Genomic DNA, 27707 nt, shown 5'->3' with positions numbered 1-27707 from the left:
TTGGAGTGGAGCCCCAGCCTGGTGCTGAGCCTGCGGAAGGCTGAGCGACAAGAACAAGATAAAGGCCCTAAGTAGGTAACTGCCATGTTTTCATGGACTTTTCAAGACCTCGGGAGACCTGCTAGAATGGGGCCTCAAGATTTGGGGTGTCTGGAGCAGAGGATGGAGTGGGCTCACTGGGCAAGCATGGGTTGAGATCCCTGCTTCCTCATCAACTAGCTGTGTGGCCTTGAGTGAGTCGTTTTCACCCACTGAGCCTCAGTTTCTTCCTTTGCAAAATGCAGAGTCATTTCTATTGGGAGATTTCAAGGATCCAATGGGACAACAATGGGAGGATGGCGAAAAGTCATTTCCCCTGGTCTGGCTGATGGCTGAGAAGTCACCAGCCACAACTCATTGACCTGCTAAGTTACTGAAGCCCCCCCAATCCCAGATCCTGGGCAAGCCAGGCAGTTTCCATAGGCATCCCCATAATTCACCTCCTGTCCAGCCCCAGGGCAAGGCGACAAGCTCAGCACATGTGATGGACGAACATGGCTGTTGTTCTCCCATGCGAAATGACTTTGGAATTTCCTGGTGGCCTTTGTCTCTGGGACTTTCCTTGTGGCCAGATATTGTTTGCTGAGAGCCCTGAACCATGCCTTCCCCTCTCTGAGTTTCTGTCGCTTTAACTTTAAATGGGATAATAAAAGCACAAGTATTAGAAGATTATTGTGAGGATTAAATGGAGTAATGATTGCAAAGCACTGAACTGAGCCTGGTTAAGTGCAGTAGCTAAGAGAATGGGCCCAGGATTCAGGCTGGGTTCAAATCCCACCTCTACCATTTCCTGGCTGTGTTTACTTGGGAAACTGCTTAAGTTTTGGGCCTCCATTTCCTTATCTGTAAACTACAGATATGACTGGAATCCATTTTATGGAGTGGTTGGATAGCACTGAGATAACAGATGTGAAAAAATAAAATGACTGGAGGCTAACAAAAATTCTTAAGTAGTAGGATGCAGACATCATCTGGGTGGGTGACAATGGTTAAGAATTCTCTATTCTTCAATTTTGCTGTCTACCAATCAGAGCAATATCATTGAGCTTTAATCAGTTACAGCAATAGAACTGAATTGCAGTAATACTCTAGCAGCCTTTTTTTTCTTTTTAAAATTATTCTGTTTCTGGAACATGAAAAAGTGTTTCTTCTTTTTTTTTGAAGACAGAGTCTTGCTCTGTCTCCAGGCTGGAGTGCAGTGGAATGATCTCGGCTCACTGCAGCCTCCTCCTCCCGAGTTCAAGCAATTCTCCTGCCTCAGCCTCCCGAGTAGCTGGGACTACAGGCGTGTGCCACCACACCCGGCTAATTTTTGTATTTTTAGTAGAGACAGGGTTTCACCATGTTGGCCAGGATGGTCTTGATCTCCTGACCTCGTGATCCACCCACCTCGGCCTCCCAAAGTGCTGGGATTACAGGCGTGAGCCACTGCGCCCGGCCACTGAAAAGATTTAAACTGTTGCGTCCCAATGCAGTCATAGACCGGCCATGTGAACCTGAGCAAGTCACTTCCTCTCTGTGGACCTCGCCTTCCTCCTCTGTAAGATGAGGATAATTATGCCAACCTTGCGGGGTTTCTCTGACGGTGATATGGGACCCTGGGGGCCCAACTCCCAGCCCACCCTCTGGCCCAGGATCCGCTTCCCACACCCTATGGTTTCCTGGCTTGCCATTGTGCTCTGTAGTTGCCATGGCAGGAAAATTCTGGCTCCAGGGCATTTTGACAATTCACTGCCATTAATGCAAAGTTGGTGTGTGCTTATTCTGCAGGCTGTCTGCACGTGGACCTAAGGATGAGGACTGGGAGCGGGGCTGGGTTTCAGGAAACCATCAGGATTCCTGGCTCCTCCAGCCATCAGGAAACCTGGCAAAGGAGGCCTGCTCCAGGGAAAGGCAAGGCGTCTGGGCTTTGGTGTCAGACAGACCTGGGCTTGATCTCAGTCTTGTTCTTTTAAATATGCGTGCCATTGGGCAATCCCTTTGATCCTCAATAACAAGGTAAGAACAGTGTTTACCTCTAAGCGTTACTAGGGCACTGTGTTTGTGCCCAGTAAGTGTTGTCTTCTATTATTGCTGTTAGAGATAAAGATGGGCCTGACATGGTTTATTGACCGAATAATGAATGCCCCAGCAGAGTGAGCAGAGCCAAGACTTCCTCTCATAGTTCTTCACCAGGCTTTAGGGAGTGGAGTAGGACGTGAGTTAACACATTGACATCTCATGATATCAATCAAGTGCTTGGCAAGTAGTAGGTGCTCAATAAATGCTAATTCTTGCTCCCCCAACCTCACACAGGCAGGTCTGAGAAGACCTCAGAACTTCTTTGGGCATGGCAGTCATCATTTTCTTCTGCTCAGTCCTTTAGGAAATTTAAGGGCTCATGGTCTCCTTCAACCTTCATTGTGGCCTGGGACACCTTGTTCCAAACATGCAGGGAAGGAAACTTACCAGGAAGACTTTCAGTGGCTTCGCCAATGTGGCAGAGGTGGAATGCGATAACAACTGTGTCCACTCTGTTTCCCATCCATCATTCATTCATCCAAGGAATATTCTTAAGCACTGTCAACTGAAGAATGATGAGGTTCACACATGTGGAAAGGAGATCTTTATCATAAACAGAGGCAGCCTGCAGGCCAGCCATCCCATAGGCTGGGCAGCATGGCCTCTGGCTCTGCAGAGAGCAAGCAGTTTGAGGGAAGGGTAAAGGGAACAGGAACTTATGCTGAGTGAGACGGCTGAATATACACACGTAACCAGCGACCGGAGGAGCCACGAATACTGATGAAAGGAGAAACATGCACACGCGTGGTCCAGCTTCATGCCTCTTCTTGGGTTGCATGTCCAAACAATACCAGGGTTAGTATGATCCACAGGGGTGGAATTTTTGGTCCTCAGATATCAAAAGGTGAAGCAAAGGACGTGAAAACCCTCACGCACATCCTCCAGAGGGTGGCCAAAACTGGCCCAGAGATGGTCACTGGCCGTTTCTTTTCTTTTTTTTTTTTTTCTTTTGTTTTTTTTAAAGCTGGAGGGTGGTCAGTTTTTAGGAAGGGATACCATTATGAAGCTGGTGAGCTGTCATGTCAAAACTGCAAAGGGGAAGAGGGAGTCTGGTCATGGCCTCATTGGCATGGTCACGATTGGCTAAAGGTAATAAAGGAATGAGTCGTCTGTTTCTTGTTTTCCAAATCTGCTTACTCCTTAGGAAGGAATTCTGGTTAAAAGTCAGTAAGTAAGGGGCATACTGAGATGTGTTTGGCCTCCTGTCCCATCATGGCCAGGAACTTGGTTTTTAAGGTTTCTCCTGGGTCCCCTTGGCCAAGAGTGGGTCTGTTCAGTCCGTTGTGGGGCTTAGGATTTGATTTTTAGTTCTCAGCACCTACTATGCACTCTGAGCAAAAGTGGTTCACAGGACAGACTCTTCTCTGCCTGGGGAGTTTATAGCCTAGTCAGGAGTGAGATAGGAATAAATAACTATACCAAAAGTTTCTTAATCACAAGGCCATTAAATGCTGAGAACAGGAAGTGCAGGGAGTGGCTCGAGTGTCCAACAGGGTGACCCAGCCTCCTCTAAGTGGTCAGGGAAGACCTCCCTGTGGAGGCTCATCTTGAGCTCCCCTGAGAGCAGAGCCTGGAGCAGAGACCTAGGTGCGGGAGTTTATTTGGGAGCGGACCCGGGGAGCAGCAGGGGAGGAGTGGGGAGGTGAGACCAGGCAGGAGGAAAGCCAGCATAAAGGTTGCAATCAGGGTCATTCCTGTGGGCAGCTGGACTGGCTATGCCTGGGACCACCTGAGGAGGGGACAGAGGGCCTCCTGGTAGTGTCCATGCAAAGGGACAAGGGACATCACCAAGGGAGGCCCAGGCACCTCTCCCAGTGTCCTTCCAGTCAAAGGAACCTAAGGGCAGCCGTCCAGCCCATCCAGAGTTCAGGCCCAGATGAGTCAGCTGCAGCAGGTGACATTTTCCATGCAGCTTGGAGGGCCTTAGGGGAGTATTCCAGGCAGAGGGACAGCTCCCGATTCACCTGCCTGTAAGAGGGACGGCTCATCTGCCACAGCCTGGCCTGGGCGATTCCACTGGCCCCCCCATCTTGGAGTAGAATCGTTTCCTGGGATAGTACATCTTCCGGACCCTACCCCACGCTGCACGACTCAGAGTGTCAGCTGGAGCCCTTTCTCCACCGAGTGCCTCCTCCGAAGGTCTGACAAAGGCAGGCAGGGGTGTCGGTGAGGAGGTGTGTAGAAGTGCTCCTTTCTCCTCCGCCGTGGTCTTCCTGCCTCCCAGACAAGCTTCAGAAGGCAGGAAATCTCCAGACCACCTATGGAAGACAGAAGGCTGCCTGGGCCTGGGGTTTGGGTCATGTGAGCCAGCTCTAGAAAGCCTTTTGGTGCCCACAGAAACCCCAAAAAAAGGAATGCATGGCATAACTCTAATGAAATTTAGGAAGCCCGAGGCATTCCCCACCCTTGTCTACTCTCCCTGAACTATCCTGTGCACCAGGCTGACAGCTTCTGGCCAGGGGCCAAGTCCAGGGGCTGGAGGGAAGATGCCTGCAGGGAGGTGGTAAGCTGCATTTTGTTCCCTCCCAAATGACATAGACAGAGCAGTGGCCGGGAGTGAGGAGATCTGGTTAAAGGCCCAGTGACTCCTTGAGCCATTATTGCAAAAAGACCTAAGCCAATCTGAAATGCACAACTCCAGTCTCTCCTCGGTGGCCAGCGGTGTTAGCCAACAATTAGCAGTGAATGAGGACCTGCCGCTTCCCCCAGTCTTGCTACCAGGTTCACATGAAAGCAAGTTGTGGACAGAATTCTGCCCCCACAAAGACATTTAGTAGGCAACTGTTATGAGCAAGCAGGTCCCAGACAGTTCATGCAACATGTATTTATTAAACTCAGCAGATTCAAGGCAGACGTAAGAATATTCCAGAGTCACATTCTGTGACTGTTACAGGCCACATCAGGCAACCAGAATCACTTTTTTGAGATGGAGTCTCGCTCCGTTGCCCAGGCTGGAGTGCAGTGGCATAATCTTGGTTCATTGCAACCTCCACCTCTCGGATTCAAGAGATTCTCCTGCTTCAGCCTCCTGAGTAGCTGGGATTACAGGTGCATGCTACCATGCCCTGCTAAGTTTTTTTTTTTTTTTTTTCAGACAGAGTCTCGCTCTGTTGCCCAGGCTGGAGTGCAGTGGCACGATCTCGGCTCACTGCAAGCTCCGCCTCCCGGGTTCACGCCATTCTCCTGCCTCAGCCTCCCAAGTAGCTGGGACTACAGGCGGCTGCCACCATGCCCGGCTAATTTTTTGTATTTTTTAGTAGAGATGGAGTTTCACCATGTTGGTTAGGCTGGTCTCAAACTCCTGACCTCAAGTGATCTGACTGCCTCGGCCTTCCAAAGTGTTGGGATTACAGGCGTGAGCCACTGTGCCCGGCCAGAATCACCCTTAACCAGTGGTTGGACCCAGGACCTACCAGGGAGCAGCCTGAAGTGCCATCCCTGGGGCTTGCTGGATTCTTACACCTAATTTGTGCCAGGGGAGGAAGTGCCTCTAAAATATTTTAACCGAGCTGTGTATTCTGAATCCCACTAATTTTATCAACAAGTGCCTGTTTCCAGCATCCATTAAGCTGGCTAACAAGCCACTGATTTCACCTCTGAAAACTCATTTATTTTTAACAGTCATTATGCTAATCAGCCGAGCCACTGGTGTTGATCAGCACTAAAGACAAACGAAACCCTTGTCCTTGTGGCTTCTGGAGCCAGTGAAGATGACACTGCAATGAAAATGGCAGCTGGCCGCACCTGGACTGTGAATTCTAGGAGAGGCAACTGACTACGCTGGAGTCATAGCAAAAAACCAAGAACACATGTCTATATCACATCATCTTCTCTGAAGCATTCTCAGCTTCACTTTGGACATCGTGGTGGTGAGATTCTGACAGTCAACTCTGCCACTGGCCCTCATGTCCCCATCTCTAATGTGCCTACTACCCCATGCCCTTGGAACAGCCTCCTGCTCTGGGGCAGAATGTGGGGTGAGGTTGTTCTGGGCTCCCTATGGACGACACTGGGGATGACTCTGGTCATTTTCTAATGCCTCCCTTTGTTGAGAGATCTCAGGGTGATTATCCTCAGAAAAAATGTGCCTGTTCGGGTGCGGTGGCTCACGCCTATAATCCCAGCACTTTGGGAGCCTGAGGCAGGAGGATCATGAGGTCAGGAGCTTGAGGCCAGCCTGGCCAACATGGGGAAACCCTGTCTCTACTAAAAATACAAAAGTTAGCCGGGCGTGGTGGTGTGTGCCTGTAATCCTAGCTACTCAGGAGGCTGAGGCAGGAGAATTGCTTGAACCCAGGAGGCGGAGGTTGCAGTGAGCCGAGATCGCACCACTGCACTGCAGTCTGGGCGACAGAGCAAGACTCTATCTTGGAAAAAAAAAAAGAAAGAAAAACATGCCTGTTTGCTGCCAGCAGAACCAGTTCTTACCTCTAAACACTCTTTTGTCCAACTGATCATTAATTTATTTGTTAACAAGTTATTTTGGGGAGGGATTTCCATGTCTGTGCTAGGGCTAATTTTCTAGCACAGTGTTGGAGCTCAGTAAATATTGAATGAGTGCATGAAGGATGACATGAAGGGAGAAAGGGACTGGGGGCTGTGTGCAAGGGAAGCAGCAGCATGGTGTGCCTGCAAGGCGGCTGTCCATCTTGCAGAAACACCAGCCCTGCCCTCCAAAAGTTCCCTCAGCCTCTCCATCTTCATGCTTCTCCCAGGTTGGTGTTGAGCCCTTTGACAGACGCTGAATTAAGTGCTAGGCTCCCTTCACTGCCTAAATGCCCTGTGAGAGCTGTGCCAAGCAGCAGATTGCTAGAGCGTGAGGCTGTTTTCATTGTCTGACTCGCTTGGGAGCAGGTGGTTCATTTCTGAAAAGCTGAGGCTTAGTGAGTTTTCATGGATGGAGGGGACAGAGAAGGAAACAAGACAGACTGACAGACACAGAGAGCCACAGCCAGCTGATATGTGCTGAGCACTCAATCCATGCCAGGCATGCCGTTAGGCCGTAGGAATTCAGTGGTGTAACAGACAGACTCAGGCCCTGCCCTCAGGGAGCTTAAAGTCTGGAACAGGGGTTGGCAAAGTCCAGCCTGTGGGCTGATTCTGGCCTGCTTGGAACACAGCTGTGCTCATTTGTTTGAGTGTTGTCTAGGGTTGATTTCACTCATTTGTCTGAGTGTTGTCTAGCATTGATTTCACTCATTTGTCTGAGTGTTGTCTAGGGTTGATTTCACTCATTTGAGTGTTGTCTAGGGTTGATTTCACTCATTTGTCTGAGTGTTGTCTAGGGTTGATTTCACTCATTTGAGTGTTGTCTAGGGTTGATTTCACTCATTTGTCTGAGTGTTGTCTAGGGTTGATTTCACTCATTTGTCTGAGTGTTGTTCAGGGTTGATTTAACTCATTTGTTTGAGTGTTGTCTAGGGTTGATTTCACTCTGTGGCAGAGATGAGTAGTTGCAACAGGGACTGTGTCACCTATAAAACCTAAAATACTTACAGTCTGGCCCTTTCTAGAAAAAGTGTGCTGACCTGTGGTGTAGAGGCCAAGCAGATACAAGCAGCCAGAAGCAGAAAGAAGAGTGAAGTCAAAATGCACACAGAAAATGAGAGAGAGAGAAGGAGCCCCCCAAAATATGTGAGGTGGGAAGCCTGCAGTTCCCACAAATATTTCCATTTGTCATCCTTCACCATGACAAAACTCCACCATCAGGGGCTTATTCCTTAGGGATAAGCATTGCTTTCACAAATATTCCCCTGAGAAGAGTTTTTCTTCCTCGATTTATACCCTGAGTATGGAGTAGCTGAAGAGATCATTCTGGAGGCAGACAGGGCTGCTGAAGATTTCCAAAAGCCAGGACGGAGGGAGAGGGAAGGGCTGGGCCTTATGGATGGGAGGTGTCTGGGTAGGGCAGAGCACCACAGCCTGCAAAAACAATTGTGTTGTTTGTCCAAGATGAGCCGGTGGTAGGGTGTGTCTCTGAGCTGCTGTGCGATTTCTCAAGGGTGGGATTCTATTTGTGACCAAAGAAGTCACTCACCGCCTAAGGGCAGAGTTGTGATTCCTCTTCCATCCCTGACATTGGGCAGCATCGGCTCTTGGGGGTGCATAGGTATGTGTGTGCATGCACTGGTGTGTGTATCAGGAGGGAGCCACATTTTGCAGTGAAGGGGGTTCAGTTTATATAATTTGGGGGACCCTCTTTAAGGAAAAGATTTCAAAATTATCAATCCTAATTTAGGTATGCATATGCATGTTTAGAATTTAAAAAGAAATCATAATGTTACAAAATTTTAAAAAATTGACAAGGGTCAGAAACACTGCAAAATCTAGAAAAATGACATATGTGTTAATTAACTTCCTGATACCCTCTGAAATGCATTTCATGGTAGTTTTGCTATATACTTTTCATATGTTTATGATTTTTAATAATCTTTTCTAATAGAGAAAAGAATGATAAGTCAGCCTTTCCTCTGACACGGTCGACTGAAATTCGTTTTTTCACCAAGAGTTAGGATGCACAGGATGTAACTTCATATACATACTTGCTTCTTGCAGCACAGCCTTGGGTTTGGCTCCTATAGACTCAAGAATTCTGATAAATTCAATTTTGTATGTTTTTCATCACAAAAAGAAAAATGTATGGTATATTTGTAATGCTATATGTTACCTTATTAGGGATATGCTGCATTATCAAGCATATGCCCAAATGGAAAAAAAAATTTTTTGATTAGGTGTCAGTGAGAACTGAATCCAATTATAATACTGTCTGTGATGATCTGAATAATTTTCCATTTCCATTTCTGGCTCTGTCCATTTCCAACACTGTTTCTCTTCTTTGGCCCACACCTTTCTGGTACTGGGCACCAGACCACACACTGAGATATTTTGGTACAGCCATAGGCCTCACTCCTTCATGTCATGATGCAGGGCAAGTTGGCATGGGGGCAATAGGGCTATTCTGGAGGTCATTGCTATGCCAGTGTCTTAGTCTATTTTGTGTTGTTTATCACACAATACCTGAAAGAAAAATCATTTATTTCTTACATTTACGGAGGCTGAGAAGTTCAAGGTTGAGGGCCTGCCTTTGGTGAGGGGCTTCTTGCTGCTGGGGACTCTCTGCAGAGTCCCAAAGTGGCTCAGGGCATTACATGGCAAAAGGGCTGAGTGCGCCAGTTCAAGTTTTTCTTCCTCTTCTTAGAAAACTACTGGTCCCACTCCCAGGATAACCCATTAATCCACTAATCCCTGAATGGATTAATCCATTCATGAGGGCAGAGCCCTCATGACCCAATCACCTCTTACAGGTTCCGCTTTTTAATTACATGACAAAAGGGCTGAGTGTGCCAGTTCAAGTCTTGCTTCCTCTTCTTAGAAAACCACCGGCCCCACCCCCATAATAACCCATCGCAGAGCCCTCATGACCCAATCACCTCTTACAGGTTCTACTTTTTAATATTGCCACATTAGGGATTAAGTTTTACTACAAGTTTTGGAGGGGACAAATATTCAAACCACAGGAGCCAGAATAATAATAACCTATATATGGAAGAGGTGGTGAACCACATCCATATATGCTCTGATCTCAAACTAAATGTATCACCAAGTCAACTCTCCCCAAATGCCACCTGTCATGAGGGGAAGTGTGAGTAGAATGAGCTAGGAGTCTTAACCAGTTGTGGATAGAATGTGTTGCTTGTCCTAAATGTTCATCATTTGATGCATGGACAAACAAAATGTGGCATATCCAAACTATGGATTATTCTTTGGCCACAAAAAAGGAATGAAGCACTGATACCTGCTACTACACATATGAATCTTGAAGACATATGTGAAATGAAAGGAGACAGACACAAAAGGCCACAAACGGTATGATTCCATTCATACGAAATGCCCAGAACCGGCAAATGTATTGAGTCAGAAAGACTAGTGGTTGCCAGGGAGGAAGGAAATGGAGAGTTACTGCAAATGGTTGATTTTTAGGAATGAATAAAGTGTTCTAGACTTAGATAATGGTGATGGTTGTACAACTTTGTGAATATACTAAAAATCACTGCATTGTACACGTCGAAAGGGTGAATCTTATAGTAAGTGAATTATATTTCAATCAAGCTATTATTTTAAAGATTTTTACTTTTGTGAGTTTTACGAAACCATGTAACCAGGTAAACACATAGCTAGGGCCTTCTCCCATGATAAATTACCCTTTGGGAATGTATCAGTTTGGGGATGTGTATCAGTTATCTATCAGTAGAGCAGATACTGTGTAACAACCAACCACAGAAATTTAGTGGCACAAAACCTCAGTGGCACACTATAATAAATATTTATTTGGCTCACAAATCAGCTAGGCTCTGCTGGGCTGTTCTGGTTTTAGCTAGCTAGTCTCCCACTTTTTTTTTTTTTTTTTTTTTTGAGACAGAGTCTCGCTCTGTCACCCAGGCTGGAGTGCAGTGGCACGATCTTGGCTCACTACAACCTCCACTTCCCGGGTTCAAGCGATTCTCCTGCCTCAGCCTCCTGAGTAGCTGGGACTACAGGCACACGCCACCACACCCAGCTAATTTTTGTATTTTTAGTAGAGACGGGGTTTCACCATGTTGGCCAGGATGGTCTTGATCTCTTGACCTTGTGATCCGCCCACCTCGGGCTCCCAAAATGCTGGGATTACAGGCATAAGCCACTGCGCCCAGCCTCATCTCCCACTTCTGGTGGTTGGCCATGGGCTGTCTGATCTAGGATGGCCTCAGCTGGGGCAAATGAGGTGCCTTGCCTCTGCACCAGGTGTCTCCTCCTTTACATCCCAAATAGGTTCTCACAGTGATGGCAAGGACCAAGAGACAGAAGCAGAACCACACAAGCACTTTTTCAAGGTTCCGCTTGCATTGGTTAGAGCAAGTTACACTGCCAAGCCTGGATTCAGTGGATGGGGAAATAGATCTTCCCCCGCAGAAGAGAGGAATTGCAAAGTCATATGTCAAAAGAAGTGGGTATGTGGAGGGGTGATGACTCAGGACCAGGAAGACAATTAATTTTACATCTGTTTCCATGTATATACCAGTGTGTGCCTGCGTATGTGTTTGCAGACATATGTGTCTATATTGGTGAATATGTGTGTTCAGGCATCCGTGTGTGCATGTGAGGCTGTTTGTGTGTACACTTCCTTTGGATGTGTCTACATGTCCAACACACATGCATGCATGAACAATTTTGGAAGCTTTTCTGCTTGTGTATCTGTGCAGGTGTGAGCCTTGCCAGATAGGTGCCAAGTGTAGTGGGCCATGGATTGTGTCAAGTAGAGTGGGCCAACACATGTGCTCCCAAACCCTCACACCAGCAGGACTCTGGGGTCTCTGGGTCCTTGTCTGTCATTTACCCAAGACAGGCAACTATTAGAGAAGCAAGAGTGTCGACTTTGAAATCAGGAAGGCTGGATTCAAACACTAGCTCTGCCACTGACTGGCTTGGCAGGAGATTCCCACCCTAGTTTTCTGATCTGTAAAATGGGGATACCACTTCCTAGTTTTCTTGTGTGAAAGGGCTTTGTAACATGCACTGTGCCATGGCTTTGTTAGCTATGAAGACTCTGGGGGAGTGAATTTCCCTTCCCACTCTATGCCCCAAAGGCTTGACCCCTTTCCAGATGCTAAAACTGGAGGTGGCTCCGCATCTCTTAATGCGTTGCCATGGCAATCACTGCCTTCTGCTCTTCTGTCAGCAGTGCTGGACGGGGCTCTGGTGTCCTCTCACTGCTGGGCGCAGGGCGAGGTGGAGGAGGAGCAGGCTCACCCAAAGTCCGTTTCCTTCTGAAGCAGATCAGGGAGGAAGGGAGGATGTGGGGGGCTGTTACCTGTCTTTGTTGTTGCTGCTCTGCTCCTCTTACCATTCCCCCACCAACAGCAGCTTAGGGAGGTCCTGGGGCAGCCATTCAGACATTAACACACCCCCAAATCACCTGAGCAGCTTCAAAAAATGAAGACTTCTGTGCCCCACTCAGAAAGTCTGATTCAGTAGGCCTGAGGTGAGTAGCAGGCAACCAGTGTTTTCACTATACTCTCCAGGACATTCTGATGGGGGAAGTCCAGGAACCACACTTGGAGAAACCGTGCACTAGGGGTACAGGGCCTGAGGCAACCCACTGACTTACGCTGCCAGTCCCCACAACATAACCAGTCTCTTCATTTATTCATTCATTCACCTACTCACTTGTCATTGTATTCCCTTACATCAAACCACATTTAAATAATTGTTTAAATAATACATTCACATTTAAATAATCACTCTCTCATTTATTTACTCATTTATTAGAACAAATATTTATTACTGTCCTAAGCTCTGGGAGATGGAGAGATAATTACAGATACAGTCCCTGCCGCCCTACAGGGGGTTCCAGGGCAATGTTTTTCGAACTGTAGCAAAATGAATTTAATGGATGGACTAACATGTTTTTTAAAAAAGAAACAGAATAGACTATAATAGAAGATATTAGTGTGCATAGCAAGCAGCAGGGGAAAATGATGTTTGGGAAACCTTTGTATCCACTGTGCATGTGAGTGTGGGAAAAGGATCTCAACGTGCAATGTATCTCTGGGCAGAGCGCTGGAGGCAGCGGGCACAGAAGCAGATGCCAATACTGCATGCCGGGTGCTACAGTGAAGATGTGCTGGGGGTGTTGGTGGAGCTCAGTCCCTCTGCCAGGCGACACCAATGGGGAGGTTCACACAGAAAGTGCATTTGAACTGGGGGCTTGAAAATGTGCGGGAGTTTTCCCACTAAAGACAGTGGAAAGGGACCACAGGCAGAAGGAAGAGCATGTGCAAAGGCACAGAGCTGGGAAAACAGAGAGGAGCTAGGTGACTGGTGGGTCTGGAGCATGGGCGGGGAGGCTGGAGGGTGAGAGGCTGGATCCTAAAGGGCCTTGGGTGCCAGGGAAAGCACTGGGTTGTTTTATGACACTGTGTAGAGCCACTAGAGAGAAAGTAGAGGCATGACATGGCCAGAGTGGCATTTTAAAAGGACTGAGAGGTGAAGCTGACTGCGCTTCCGGGTCGGGTGGGGACTTGGAGAACTTTTCTGTCTAGCTAAAGGATTGTAAACACACCAATCAGCGCTCTGTGTCTAGCTAAACGTTTGTAAATGCACCAATCAGCACTCTGTAAAAACACACCAATCAGTGCTCTGTGCTTAGCTAAAGGTTTGTAAATGCACCAATCAGCACTCTGTAAAAATGCTCCAATCAGTGCTCTGTGTCTAGCTAAAGGTTTGTAAATGCACCAATCAGCACTCTGTAAAAATGCACCAATCAGCACTGTGTCTAGCTAAAGATTTGTAAACGCACCAGTCAGCACTCTGTAAAAATGCACCAATCAGCACTCTGTGTCTAGCTAAAGGTTTGTAAATGCACCAATCAGCACTCTGTAAAAACAGACCAATCAGCACTAGGTAAAATGGACCAATCACTGCTCTGTAAAATGGACCAATCAGAAGGATGTGGGCAGGGCCAAATAAGGGAATAAAAGCTGACCATCCAAGCCAGCAGTGGCAACCCGTTGGGGTCACCTTCCGCTCTGCGGAAGCTTTGTTCTTTTGCTCTTCACAATAAATCTTGCTGCTGCTCACTCTTTGGGTCCGCACTACCTTTATGAGCTGTAACACTCACTGTGAAGGTCTGCAGCTTCTCTCTTGAAGTCAGCGAGACCATGAATCCACCGGGAGGAACAAACAACTCCCAACGCGCCACCTTTAAGAGCTGTAACACTCACTGCGGAGGTCTGTGTCTTGACTCCTAAAGTCAAGTGAGACCAAGAACCCACTGCAAGGAAGAAACTCTGGACACATCTGAACATCTGAAGGAACAAACTCTGGACACACCATCTTTAAGAACTGTAACACTCACTGCGAGTGTCTGTGGCTTTATTCTTGAAGTCAGTGAGACCAAGAACCCACTGAAAGGAACCAATTCGAGACACAAGACCACAGCAGCAATGTGGGTGGAGAGGCCAGTGGAAGGCTCAGCTGCTTTACAGCAAGGGATGGCAGTCATGGGAGTTGGGTAGTGGTTTGTGGTTGGGGTTGTGAGATATGGATACACTTGGGAAGTATTTTAAGAGGTAAAATAAACAGGAGCCAATGACTGGATATAGGGCGGGAGGATGTGGAAGCATCCAACCTGGTGCCTGGGTCCCTAAGGTGGGAAGCTGAGTTGGAGGGGAAGCTGCTCACTGATATCAGGTCCCTCAATTGGTTACCAAAACACCAAGGGTTTGGTGTAGGTCCTGTTGTTTGCCACACAGAAAGCCGATGAGTACTGCCAAGGAAGAAGTCTTTAACTGGGTGCTGCAGTCCAGGAGATGGGAGCTCAGCCTCAAATCCATCTCCCTGACCTACTAAAACTGGGGCTTTATATAGCGGGGAAGAAATGTAACTCTGTATAAGAAAACAGGAACTGGGGAGGGGCAAGGAAGCAATCATGAGAATGAGGGGTACTATCTGGTGTAGTGATCTGGTGAGTTTTAGTTCTTTGATACTTTTTTGAGAGGCCTGAAGTTCCTTTCCTGAGGAAGGAACTCACATAAAACAGATGTAAATTTCAGGCTTTAAGCCCAGAAGGATCAATTTCTATAGTTATCAAAAATAACGGTCTGTGGGGCAATTGGGCTGGTTTCAGTCTCCCCTTTCTACTTATCAATCCCTCAATCATGAGGAATCTGGTCTGAGTATTTCTGGCTGTTTCATTCTGAGGATGGGTGTTCTAGGCAGTGGCCACCCAGGAATCAAAGGTTAATCTAATATAGAGTTTTCTTCTGACACTCAATCTTTCTCTCTCCAGTTCCCCACTTCCACCAAAGACAATCACAGCAGGACCAATCTACCTGCAAAATAAGCTTCAGTTCCATATACTTGGCCTGATAACCCACAAAGTGCAACAAGAATCATTGTCCATATAGACTCCCAAATTGGCTTTGCTGGAATCTCACAAGGCCATTTCAGTCAAAGCCTTGAGAAGATAACCAGTTACTCCAACTGTGTCCCATTACAAAAGAAAACATGTTATTAATTGTGTGCAAACAAACACCATGAATTAAGAATATTCACAAAGAGTTTCCATATTCTGGATAAATTAAGCAGAGAAATGTGTCTCAAATTCTGTTTATAAAAGCATACTCCATTCAATACCCTTGAAGTATATATACCTTAAGACTATAAATACACTTAAAGGCTATAAATAAATAGCTCAAAAGAAAAAGATTCTCCAGACTCTGAAAAACAAAACAAAAAGAATCAGCAATATTTCAAACAACAAAAGCCATAAAAAGTTCTTTCTGTCCTGCATTAGTTCAGTCCATGCAATCACCGCCTGCTCTGCTTCGTATTGGGTTGGGAATCTTTATGAGCACGTCAGCCTTTCAATTAGTGCCCTGGAAATTTTCTCTCTAATCTAGTGGCACAATCTCCAAAGTTATCAGAAACCTGCATTCAAGAGTCTTTTTCATGAACTCCTCCAAAGAAGGAAGCTTTGGACTATAGCTGATTGTAAGTCACTTTTTTTCTTTTGAGAAGGATCACAGCAAAACATCAATTGTGGATGACAAAAGTCTTCAGACAGCCATAGTTAAAGACACAGTTGACAAGGAAACTTAATTATTTCTGTGGCATAAAACAACTTAACATAATAATAATTACTACTGACAACATATATTAAGACATATCAGAATTTTAGGACTCTCATACAATCCTGGAACACATACTAACAATACATCTATATAAATATAACCCAAGGGAAGTTAAACATCATCTCAGATTTGGCAATGCTTCTTGCATAATCCTAACATAACAAATCAGCCTAATAGGTCTCTCTCAGACTTCAGGGAACCTAATATCCAAGAAAGTTAGTTTAAGGTCAAGAGACTGAATTTAGAACTTGAAAGTTTGCTCTTAGAAGTCTGCCGAATATCCAGAAGAATGGTGTGAACCCGGGAGGTGGAGCTTGCAGTGAGCTGAGATGGCGCCACTGCACTTCAGCCTGGGCGAAAGAGCAAGACTCCGTCTCAAAAGAAAAAAAAAAGTTTGCCAAATAGCAAAGTTTTAGGCACAAAATAATATCACAAGTCACTGTAAAAATAGTCATTCATTTAGCGGAGGTGATAAAATAAAGACGTTTACTTTTTGATAGATTTAGTTTCCCAAACAGTAAGACCTAATAAAGACAGCATGAGGCCAACTAAATCTCTCTCTCCACTCCATTATCTCCCTGCAGTGTACTCAGAAGGTCAACATCATCTTTTATCTCTCAGTATTACACAAACATTTTATTCAAAAGAAAACGGTATTTTACCTTTGTATGGTATATTACTAATGTCAAAGCTAATTTTAATAAAACCTTATAAAAATCTAATTGCAATCAGTTTGACCATAAGGTAAGGTTTCCATAAACTTTTAATAATTGTTTCCAATTTTCTATTAAAGAACAGATAAATGTTCCAAGAAAACCCTGTTATTCCAACACATGGGCCCAGATGCTGGCCTTGCATCAGGGAACTTTTGATATTAATGTTTAATTTATAGAAAAACTCTGAATTAATCTTATGCCTCAAAATCAGCCCTTATAACTTCACACACCTACCACTTCTGCAATAGTCTCTGGGCCTAGAGGGATTGAATAGTCTTAATTTCTGGCCTGTGTCTCACAAAAACAGTTCATTTGTATTGTTACCTTCTTCCAAGTCTGAGGATGAGGCTTCCACTGGTGTCAATGCTCAGAATTTAGCAGGGGCTGGTGCCTTCTTCAGACCCAAGAGTCAAAGCCCTGTAACTTAACAGCACAAGCATTCATTAATACAATGTTTATATTACAGAAAGTTCTATCATTCTAATGAGAGGTGACAGCATGCTGGCAGCCCTTGCTTGCTCTCAGCGCCTCCTCAGCCTCAGCACCCACTCTGGCCGTGCTTGAGGAGCCCTTCAGCCCACTGCTGCACTGTGGGAGCCCCTCTCTGGGCTGGCTGAGGCTGGAGCCGGCTCCTTCTCCTTGCGGGGAGGTGTGGAGGGAGAGGCGTGGGCAGGAACTGGGGCTGCACATGGCGCTTGCGGGCCAGCACTAGTTCCGGGTGGGCATGAGCTTGGCAGGCCCCGCACTCGGAGCAGCCAGCCGGCGCCACCGGCCCTAGGCAGTGAAGGGATTAGCACCCAGGCCAGCAGCCATGGAGGGTGCACCAGGTCCCCCAGCACTGCCGGCCTGCCTGCACCATGCTCAAATTCTCGCCAGACCTCAGCTGCCTCCTGGTGGGCAGGGCTCAGGACCTGCAGCCTGCCATGCCCGAGCCTGCCCCCCTCCCCACTGTGGGCTCCTGTGCAGCCCGAGCCTCCCCGACAGGTGCTGCCCCCTGCTCTGTGGCACCCGGTCCCATCGACCGCCCAAGGGCTAAGGAGTGTGGGCGCGTGGTGCGGGACTGGTGGGCAGCTCCGCCCACGGCCCTTGCGTGGGATCCACTAGGCAAAGCCAGCTGGGCTCCTTAAGTCAGGTGGGGACTTGGAGAACTTTTATGTCTCGCTAGAGGATTGTAAATGCACCAATCAGCACTCTGTGTCTCGCTTGGGGTTTGTGGATGCACTAATCAACACTCTGTATCTAGGTAATCTGGTGGGGACTTGGAGAACTTTTATGTCTAGCTAGATGATTGTAAATGCACCAATCAGCACTCTGTGTCTAGCTAAAGGTTTGTAAATGCACCAGTCAGTGCTCTGTGTCTAGCTAATCTGGTGGGGACTTGGAGAATTTTTATGTCTAGCTGGAGGATTGTAAATGCACCAATCAGCACTCTGTGTCTAGCTCCAGGTTTGTAAACGCACCAATCAGCACTCTGTGTCTAGCTAAAGGTTTGTAAATGCACTAATCAGTGCTCTGTGTCTAGCTAATCTGGTGGAGAACTTTTATGTCTAGCTGGAGGATTGTAAATGCACCAATCAGCACTCTGTATCTAGCTCAAGATTTGTAAATGCACCAATCAGCACCCTGTCAAAATGGACCAATCAGCTCTCTGTAAAATGGACCAATCAGCAGGATGTGGGTGGGGTCAGATAAGGGAATAAAAGCAGTCTGCCTGAGCCAGCAGTGGCAACCTGCTCGGGTCCCCTTCCTCACTGTGGAAGCTTTGCTCTTTTGCTCTTTGCAATAAATCTTGTTGCTGCTCACTCTTTGGGTCCACACTGCCTTAATGAGCTGTAACACTCACCGCAAAGGTCTGCAGCTTCACTTCTGAGGCCAGCGAGACCACAAACCCACCGGGAGGAATGAACAACTCCAGATGCGCTGGCTTAAGAACTGTAACACTCACTGCAAAGGTCTGCAGCTTCACTCCTGAAGCCAGCGAGACCACAAACCCACCAGAAGGAAGAAACTCCAAACACGTCCGAACATCAGAAGGAACAAACTCTGGACACGCCATCTTTAAGAATTGTAACACTCACCGCGAGGGTCCGCGGCTTCATTCTTGAAGTGAGACCAAGAACCCACCAATTCCAGACACACTAACGTGTTACAAATTAAAACACTGAAATTTGGCCTTTAGGAGTTACTGCCTGCAGCACTTCAAACCACTGTATTAAGTAGTTAGGTTACTCACTGCATATATCTAATTGCTAGTATTCTAGTGACAAGACTGTGACCAAAAGCATCAAAAAGTGATAGGTTCTATGGCAAAATAAGACAGCCAGCTTTTCTCTCCATCATTAAAAAAATGATAAATGCAAATGTCAGTTTTGTCAATTCCATAAGACGATAAATAATCTCCTTTCACTTAAATATCACACAACAACACAAGGACAAAGTAAGGACAAGTACACAATAATTTCTTTTCAGTTATTTAAAAGAGCATCATCCTACATTTCCAAGACTGGTTTCTAGAGACAGTAGTGACAGCTGATTAGGTAACTTTCACCACCAAAATCTTCAAACCAGTGCAACGCCTGCACATATTTTGTTTTCAAGTATACACATGAAGGTCCATCAGTGATAAATGGCCTGGGATCGGAGATCACTAGAAAGTCTCAGAATTTTTTATTAGTACTTAATCCAAATGAATGTTCCTTAATTTTAATAATGATCAACACAACTCAATTAGTTTGAGAGAAATCCTAACCAATATAATTTCCCTAAGGACAAAGCCAGTCTTTCTCGAACATTAAAACTGTACCCATATCACAGTTTTTCCTCATTAAAGGAAAATATCTGAAACCAACTCAAATCATTGATTTAATTGAATTACCTTGGAAAAAACATCACTTAAACATTTCTACTACTTTAAAACATGCTTACTTTACTACATTTAAACATACCTACTTTTCCAAATAACGAAATACGTAATGTACTATTTCTGCTCAGAACTTGTAAAAACAAGTCTTTTATTTTTGCCAGGATCCTTAAAGTGCTCATAGATTTCAACATCATCAGAGGTAAGCAAAACAAACCAAATTCCAAATGGCTGGTGTGCTCCATCAATTCCTGCGGGCCCAACAAAGGTAGCCTAGGCATTCCAGATAAATAGAATAAATGATAACTTGTTAGAAATTCATATGAAACAAAATAACTATTCACAGAACCAAATAAAAGCCTTCCACTAGATGCTAAAAAAAATCTATAGTATATATGCATGCACAAACAAAATCCAAAGAAGAATGAACAACAAATAAAAGGGGCAAAAACAGGCCAGGTGCCATGACTCATGCCTGTAATCCCAGCACTTTGGGAGGCGGAGGTGGATGGATCACTTGAGGTCAGGAATTCAAGACCAGCCTGGCCAACATAGTGAAACCCCATCCCTACTAAAAACACAAAAATTAGCCGGGTGTGGTGGCACGTGCCTGTAATCTCAGCTCGGGAGGCTGAGGCAGGAGAATCGCTTGAACCTGGGAGGCGGAGGTTACAGTGAGCTGAGATTGCACCACCACACTTCCAACCTGGGGGACAGAGTAAGACTCCTAAAAAAAAAAAAAAAAAAAAAAGAAGAAGCAAAAACAAATAAACAAGAAACCTACCTCCAAACCTCCAACCTTTCCCCCACTCGGTCTACTCCAGAGGCTACAGTGTTACCTAGAGCCCCAAAACCCCATGTAATGAATATTTTATTCCTGATACACAATTCAGTATCCTTAAGTCCACCAATATTACTATACATCCTGTGCAATCCAGAAATTCACTCTAGACACACGACTAGTAATTATTAAATATTCTAGTGCAAAAGAATTGTCATATTGCCGATGCATTTCTTTACAATATTTCTTATTTTACCTTCATCAATGAAATGAGATAGTTCCCTTGACCCCTTTGTGGGATTCATGAAGGGGTGGCTTGCTTACTCAGCCTACAGCTCTCAACCCCTCATGGGAGGGGGAGCACACAGGTGAATGGGTACAGAGGTAAGGAGGAGTGCTTCTGGGCAACTGGCAGGAGCAGAACTCTGTGCAGGCCTGCAGCAGCGTCTAGGGGTTGCCCATGACCCCCAGAGCCCCGTGTGTTACAGTGCACTCTTTTAGTTTTGCCATTCATGGACAGCTTAAGTGTTAGACAGCTCAGTGGAGGGTCAGTTTGACAACGTCTTGCACATGCCCCAGGGTCCTTGTCCAGCGTCCAGGAGGAATCAGGTTGCATGAATGAATTGAAAATGGTAAATGCTGAGGATTTTATTGCTGATGAAAGTGGCTCTCAGTGGGATGGGAAGCTGGAAAGGGGATGGAATGGGAAGGTGGTCTTCCCCTGGAGTTTGGCCAGGGACTCTGAGGCACCACTGTCAAGCCATCCCTCTGAAGTCAAGCTGCTTCTCATTGATGTCACGCTGCTTCTTCTCTTCTCTCCTCTGCTGCACCACTCTGCCAGTGGAGACTGGGGTTTTTATGGGTATAGGATGTGGGGAGAAGTGGGCCACAGTGGTTTTGGAAAAGGCAACATTTGGGTGGGAAAACAAGAATGGATGTTCTCACTTTGTGCCTGGGTCCAGGCTTGAGGGTGAAGCCCTTGCCAGGGACCCTGCCCTTTTTTACCTAATATTTCCCTGCCTTCTGCCCCTATCATCAAGACTAAGAGCTTTAACTATGAAAATGTTAATTAGCCGAATTTCTCCAATTTTCTATCAGGTTTTAAAGAATATTTTATTATCTAAACTTTTTCAACTTTCTATTTTCTCTGTGTGTGCATGAAGATAAACACACAGAGAAACAGGAAAAACTACGTCTGACTTATACAGACCATCCATGACATGACTGGGCTTTCTGTTCAGTCCTAGACTTTCTTTTTCTTCTTTCTTAAAAAACAGTCATTTTACTCCAGGATGAAAATTAACTATATAAGATCCTCTGTCATACAAAATTATTATCTTTTCTTTATAATCATTTTTACCAAAAGTACATATTCAAATTCAACTTTCTTCACATCTCTCTCTCTTACTTACTGGTTTCTTACTACCTTGTTTCATAAATAACCATTTTCAAGTCCATAATTTGAAGTAATTTTAGATAACTTCTGAATTGGACAAAATTATGCTTTTTCTCACTAATATCTTTTTGGGCACATTTTATATAGAATTATATGTCAACTAGAATTCTTACACTAAAATTGTAGTGAAACCCTAGGAAGGAAGAAATCCTGAACAATCAGATATTAACATTTTATAGATAAAAATTACATAATCTTTGGAAACATATTTCCCCATATCATAACCCTTTCTTAATTGAAGATGACCCAGGTATCCAATGAGCATCAAAAATAATTTTAAGATTTTTAATTACACAAAAAATTTACCTAAAACCTTTATTCCATTTACATATACTCAATTCTTTTGTTTTTAACAGTTTATTTAGATTACTTCTGAAAACTGAGATATTAGGCACCATCATTTAAGGTTAGTTATTTCCTTGTTAACCATTTTATAATCTGTGAATATCAGGTGTTCATCAACATAAGAATCTTAAAGTTAACTACATGGGCATTTTCACCAGTAATTCAGAAGATTCAGCTGTTTTCATTAAACCAATAACATAATTAGTTTTAATTATCAAAAATTTGCACAAAGATCATTTTGTTTTGGCTGGGTTTATAGTTTTATAAGCTTCTATGCCAAACCCTGACACCTCAAAATATCTATCAGAGACAAACATAAAATCCAGACAAAAATATATGCTAACAATTCAATTTTACCAATAACTTTTTTTGGACAGAGTCTCGCTCTGTTGCCCAGGCTGGAGTGCAGTGGCACCATCTTGGCTCACTGCAACCTCCGCCTCCCAGGTTCAAGCAATTCTCCTGCCTCAACCTCCCAAGTAGATGGGACTACAGGCATGTGCCACCACTCCCGCCTAATTTTTGTATTTTTAGTAGAGACAGGTTTTCACCATGTTGGCCAGGCTGGTCTGGAACTCCTGACCTCAGGTGATCCGCCCACCTTGGCCTCACAAAGTGCTAGGATTACAGGCATGGGCCATCACGCCAGGCCTCATTTTAACAATAATTTTAAAGCCAGCTTGTTTAGCAAACATTTACTTAAGTCATGTGAACTTGAGTGGATTTATTTTCTTAATTTTTTAGCGCTGTTTTATTTATAAGCCAATTTGGTAGATACAACATGTGACTTACATACACATAAACACATCTAGACATGAATACACACACACAATGATTCAACAGCTTTTATAATACCTTGGAACTCTAGCCATGAGATAGCAATACAAACTCACCGGTTTTACATGGTTATACTTTTTTTCGCCCCAGTAGGTAATCCAGTGAAGGCTGTGAACCAAGTTTTGGGTAAAGCAGTTTCCATGGCAGTTTGCTTTTCAAAGGCCAAACTTCCACAGACTCCAAAGAACACTCGGGTCAAACAGCACCAAGGGAGAGCATCACATACTAACCAAGACCAACCCTACTTAGAACAGCAGCACAAAAGCCTGGATACATGGACTCCATCTCACTCTCCCATTCAACAGCAAACTCCACATTTCAAACAATATTGGGGCCGAAAGTATTTCAAAAGAATATCAAGTTTACTGAAGTCTAATTTCCCATGACACACACACGCACACACACACACACACACACACCAGAACACAATCCAACTACTACAGCAACAAACAAGCCCCCAAAGTGTCCACACCAAAACAGTCAGGGTGCTTCCCTTTCCCAGTTGGGCTCCTTCAAACTGCAAATGGAAATTCTTTTAAAAATTTCCCGGCCAGGCACAGTGGCTCATGCTTGTAATGCCAGCACTTTGGGAGGCCGAAGGGGGCAGATCATGAGGTTAGGAGTTCTAGACCAGCCTGGCCAATATGGTAAAACCCCGTCTCTACTAAAAATACAAAAATTAGCCAGGCATGGTGGCACACGCCTGTATTCCCAGCTACTCAGGAGACTGAGGCAGGAAAATCGCTTGAACCAGGGAGGCGGGGGTTGCAGTGAGCCGAGATCATGCCACTGCATTCTAGGGTGACAGAGTAAGATGCTGTCTCAAAAAAAATTTAAAAAAAAATTTCCAAACTGAGAGGAGCAGATCCTGCTCTCTGGGCCCACAAATGACACTCACCTACGTAGATGCAGATGTCAAATTTGAAAAACAGTTCTTCCAAGGCAATCAGGAACATGATTGGGACTGGCTGTGGCAAAGCTGGAGAGAGACTGAAACTCACCTCCAGCCAAAATTGGTGTGGGCAGCTGCTTAGGAGGGGTTGTGAGACTCCCAGCCCGCTGCAGCCAAGCCATGAGCTCACCACACAGAAAGCCAATCACTGAGATGGTGAATACTGCCAAGGAAGAAGGCTTTAGTTGGGTGCTGCAGCCCAGGAGATGGGAGCTCAGCCTCAAATCCATCCGCCTGACTAAAACTGGGGCTTTATATAGCACGGAGGAAATGTAACAATGTGTAAGAAAATAGAACTAGGGAAGGCCAAATAAGCCATCATGACAAATGAGGGGTCTGCTATCTGGTGCAGTGATCTGGTGAGTTTCAGTTCTTGGATGCTTTTTTGAGAGGCCTGAAGGTCCTTTCCTGAAGAAGGAATTCAGATAAAACAAATACAAGTTTCAAGCTTTAAGCCCAGAAGGGTCAATTTCTAAGTTTACCAAAAAGAACAGTCTATGGGACTATTGGGCCAGTTTCAGATTCAGTTCTTCCTCAGGGTCCTCACCTGATTTCAGCTCAGCCTCTCTCCTTGGGAAGCAGAGGTAGTTCCCCAGCTCTCCAAATAAGGAGGAGAAGGTTTTATGACTATATATATATATATTTTAAACTAGCTGGGCATGATGGCACACACCTGTAGTCCCAGCCACTGGGGAGGCTGAGGTGGGAGGATCCCCTGAGCCCAGGAATTTGAGGCAGATATTGAGAGGTGAAGCCAGCTGGACTTGCTGGGTCCAGTGGGGACTTGGAGAACTTTTTTGTCTTACAAGAGGATTGTAAAATGCACCAATCAGCGCTCTGTAAAAACGCGCCAATCAGCACTCTGTAGCTAGCAAGAGGATTGTAAAATGCACCAATGAGCACTCTGTAAAACACACCAATCAGCAGGATCCTAAAAGTAGCCAATCGCAGGGAGGATTGAAAAAAGGGCACTCTGATAGGACAAAAATGGAACATGGGAGGGGACAAATGAGGGAGCAAAAGCTGGCCACCCAGCCAGCAGTGGCAACCTGCTGGGGTCCTTTTCCACACTGTGGAAGCTTTGTTCTTTTGCTCTTCATAATAAACCTTGCTACTGCTCACTCTTTGGGTCTCTGCCATCTTTAAGGGCTGTAACACTCACTGTGAAGGTCTGCAGCTTCAACCAACTCCCGACACAATATGAGCTATGATTACACCACTGCACTCCAGCCTGGGTGATAAAGTGAGACCTCCTCTCTAAGAAAAAAATAAATTAGCCGGGTGTGGTGGCTCATGCCTGTAATCCCAGCACTTTGGGAGGCCGAGACGGGTGGATCACGAGGTTAGGAGATCGAGACCATCCTGGCTAACACAGTGAAATGCTGTCTCTACTACAAAAATACAAAAAATTAGCCAGGTGTGGTGGCAGCCGCCTGTAGTCCCAGCAACTCAGGAGGCTGAGGCAGGAGAATGGTGTGAAGAGGTGGAGTTTGCAGTGAGCAGAGGTCACGCCACTGCACTCCAGCCTGGGTGACAGACCGAGACTCTAGCTAAAAAAAATAAAAAAATAAAAAAGTAGAATTGATCCGGGAATGGAGGCTTATCGTGGAAATCATAGCACTAGCAGGGTGCTGTCCGTCACTAATCTGATGTCCCCTCTCCCTTGACATGGGGCATGGCCTGCCTCAAACTCTGGCCCATGAAAAATGAGAGGCAGTGACGAATGTCACTTCCATTCAGAAGCATTTACTTGCTGCTGCTCCACTTTTCACCACTCTCATTCCCTAGCTGGGATGCTGATGCTTTCTAAGAAAACAGCCTAATAAAGTCATTTGGGTCTCTTAAGTGAAGGCCCCCGCCCACCCGGGCCAATCCCTCGATAGATAATGTGAGCACAAAATAAACCTGTGTTGCTTAAACCACTGAGATGTGGGGTTATTATGCCACTGGCTTCCCATCCCCTTCAGAGTCCAAGTCCAATTCCTCCCACCATAACCTCCACAGCCCTGCACCACCCGCCCCTGCTGTGACCTCCCTCCCTCCACACTCATCTGGCTCAGCGCGCTCCAGGCCCACTGACCCCCTTGACTCCCTTCTGCCTGGGTGCCTTTCCCTGTGCATCCGTGCATCCCTTCACCTCCCTTGCTCCGGGGTCGCTCTTCAGCAGGTCTTCCTTGGCGCCTGACCGTCTAACCTGTGACCACACACTTCCCCTCTGCCTTCTCCATCTCATTATTTGCTCCACGTCCCATTCCCTAGCATAACGCACACTTGGTTCCTCTAGGTTATTGTCTGTCTCCCCCCAAGAACGGAGCCTCCCTGAGGGGAGGGCAGCGGGGTTTCTAGGCTTTATTTCCTGCTGAGTCCCCCTGGCCTGGCACCCAGGAAGTTCTCAAAGAAGCATTGCTGAAGGTGCATCCGGAATTGGTGGGTTCTTGCTCTCACTTACTTCAAGAATGAAGTCTGGGACCCTTGCAGTGAGTGTTACAGTTCCTAAAGGTGGTGTGTCCAGAGTTTGTTCCTTCTGACGTTCGGATGTGTTCAGAGTTTCTTCCCACTGGTGGGTTCATGGTCTCATTGGCCTCAGGAGCGAAGCTGCAGACCTTCGCAGTGAATATTACAGCTCATAAAGGCAGTGTGGACCCAAACAATGAACAGCAGCAAAATTTACTGCAAACAGCAAAAGAACAAATACCCCACAGACTGGAAGTGGACCTGGGCAGGTTACCACTGGTGGCTTGGGCAGCCTGCTTTTATTCTCTTATCTGGCCCCACCCACATCCTGCTGATTGGTCCATTTTACAGAGAGCCGATTGGTCTGTTTTACAGAGAGCTGATTGGTCTGTTTTGACAGGGTGCTGATTGGTGCGTTTACAATCCCTGAGCTAGACACAAAAGTTCTCCACTTCCCTACTAGATTAGCTAGATACAGAGTGCCTATTGGTGTATTCACAATCCCTTAGCTAGACATAAAGTCCCCACCAGATCAGCTAGACACAGAGCGCTGATTGGTGCATTTACAAACCTTGAGCTAGACACAGGGTGCTGATTGGTGCATTTACAAACCCTGAGCTAGACACAGAGTGCTGATTGGTGTATTTACAATACCTTAGCTAGACATAAAGGTTCTCCAAGTCCCCACTAGACTTAAGAGCCCAGCTGGCTTCACCCAGTGGATCCCGCACCGGGGCTGCAGGTGGAGCTGCCTGCCAGTCCCGCGCCCTGCACCCGCACTCCTCAGCCCCTGGGCGGTGGATGGGGCCGGGTGCCGTGGAGCAGGGGGCGGCGCTCGTCAGAGAGGCTCGGGCTGCGTAGAAGCCCACGGCGTTGGGGGAGGCTCAGGCATGGTGGGCTGCAGGTCCCAAGCCCTGCCCCGTGGGGAGGCACCTAAGGCCCAGTGAGAAATCGACCACAGCGCCAGTGGGCGGGCACTGCTGGGGGACCCGGCGCACCCTCCGCAGCTGCTGGCCCGGGTGCTAAGCCCCTCACTGCCCGAGGCCGGCCGGCCGCTCTGAGTGTGGGGCCCGCGGAGCCCACGCCCACCTGGAACTCACGCTGGCCCACAAGTGCCGCCCGCACCTCTCTCTCCACACCTCCCTGCAAGCTGAGGGAGCCGGCTCCGGCCTCGGCCAGCCCAGAAAGGGGCTCTCACAGTGCAGCGGCGGGCTGAAGGGCTCCTCAAGCGCAGCCAGAGTGGGCAACGAGGCCGAGGAGGCTCCGAGAGCAAGCAAGGGCTGCCAGCACGCTGTCACCTCTCAAAGGGATGAAGGCGTGGGCTCATGCCGTTTTCCCGCAGCCTGGAGGAAGGGGTGGACAACCCGGTTGCATTCAGAGGGGGAAGCTCACAGTGGGCGGAAGTCCCATAACTGGAAGTGACCTGCAGGGCGGAGCCGCTAAAGCTGGCCTGCCCGACTGACAGCAGCACATCTCTGCCCGAAGCCTCCGGCCGAGCCTCGCTTCAGGTACCTACTGCCCGCGCCCCGCTCTCCA

The 27707-nt window shown here is 46.5% G+C and overlaps 1 long non-coding RNA gene across 2 annotated transcripts; it reads right to left on the bottom strand.

The window, feature by feature from the left end:
• On the bottom strand, positions 1–27707 carry LOC103782904 (uncharacterized). 2 transcript variants are annotated; one of them, XR_004670443.2, is made up of 3 exons: positions 27564–27707; positions 16811–16909; positions 1–4358 (listed from the first exon to the last, which is right to left on the bottom strand). It is a non-coding gene; the product is annotated as an uncharacterized LOC103782904 (long non-coding RNA). The 2 variants fall into 2 exon arrangements; XR_004670444.2 differs by lacking the exon at positions 1–4358 and adding an exon at positions 12519–16144.

This window comes from Pan paniscus, chromosome 2 (genome assembly GCF_029289425.2).
Source record: "Pan paniscus chromosome 2, NHGRI_mPanPan1-v2.0_pri, whole genome shotgun sequence".
Classification (NCBI taxonomy): domain Eukaryota; kingdom Metazoa; phylum Chordata; class Mammalia; order Primates; family Hominidae; genus Pan; species Pan paniscus.
Note: the sequence above shows the minus strand (reverse complement) of the source record. Positions and strands in the feature narration are given on the sequence as shown.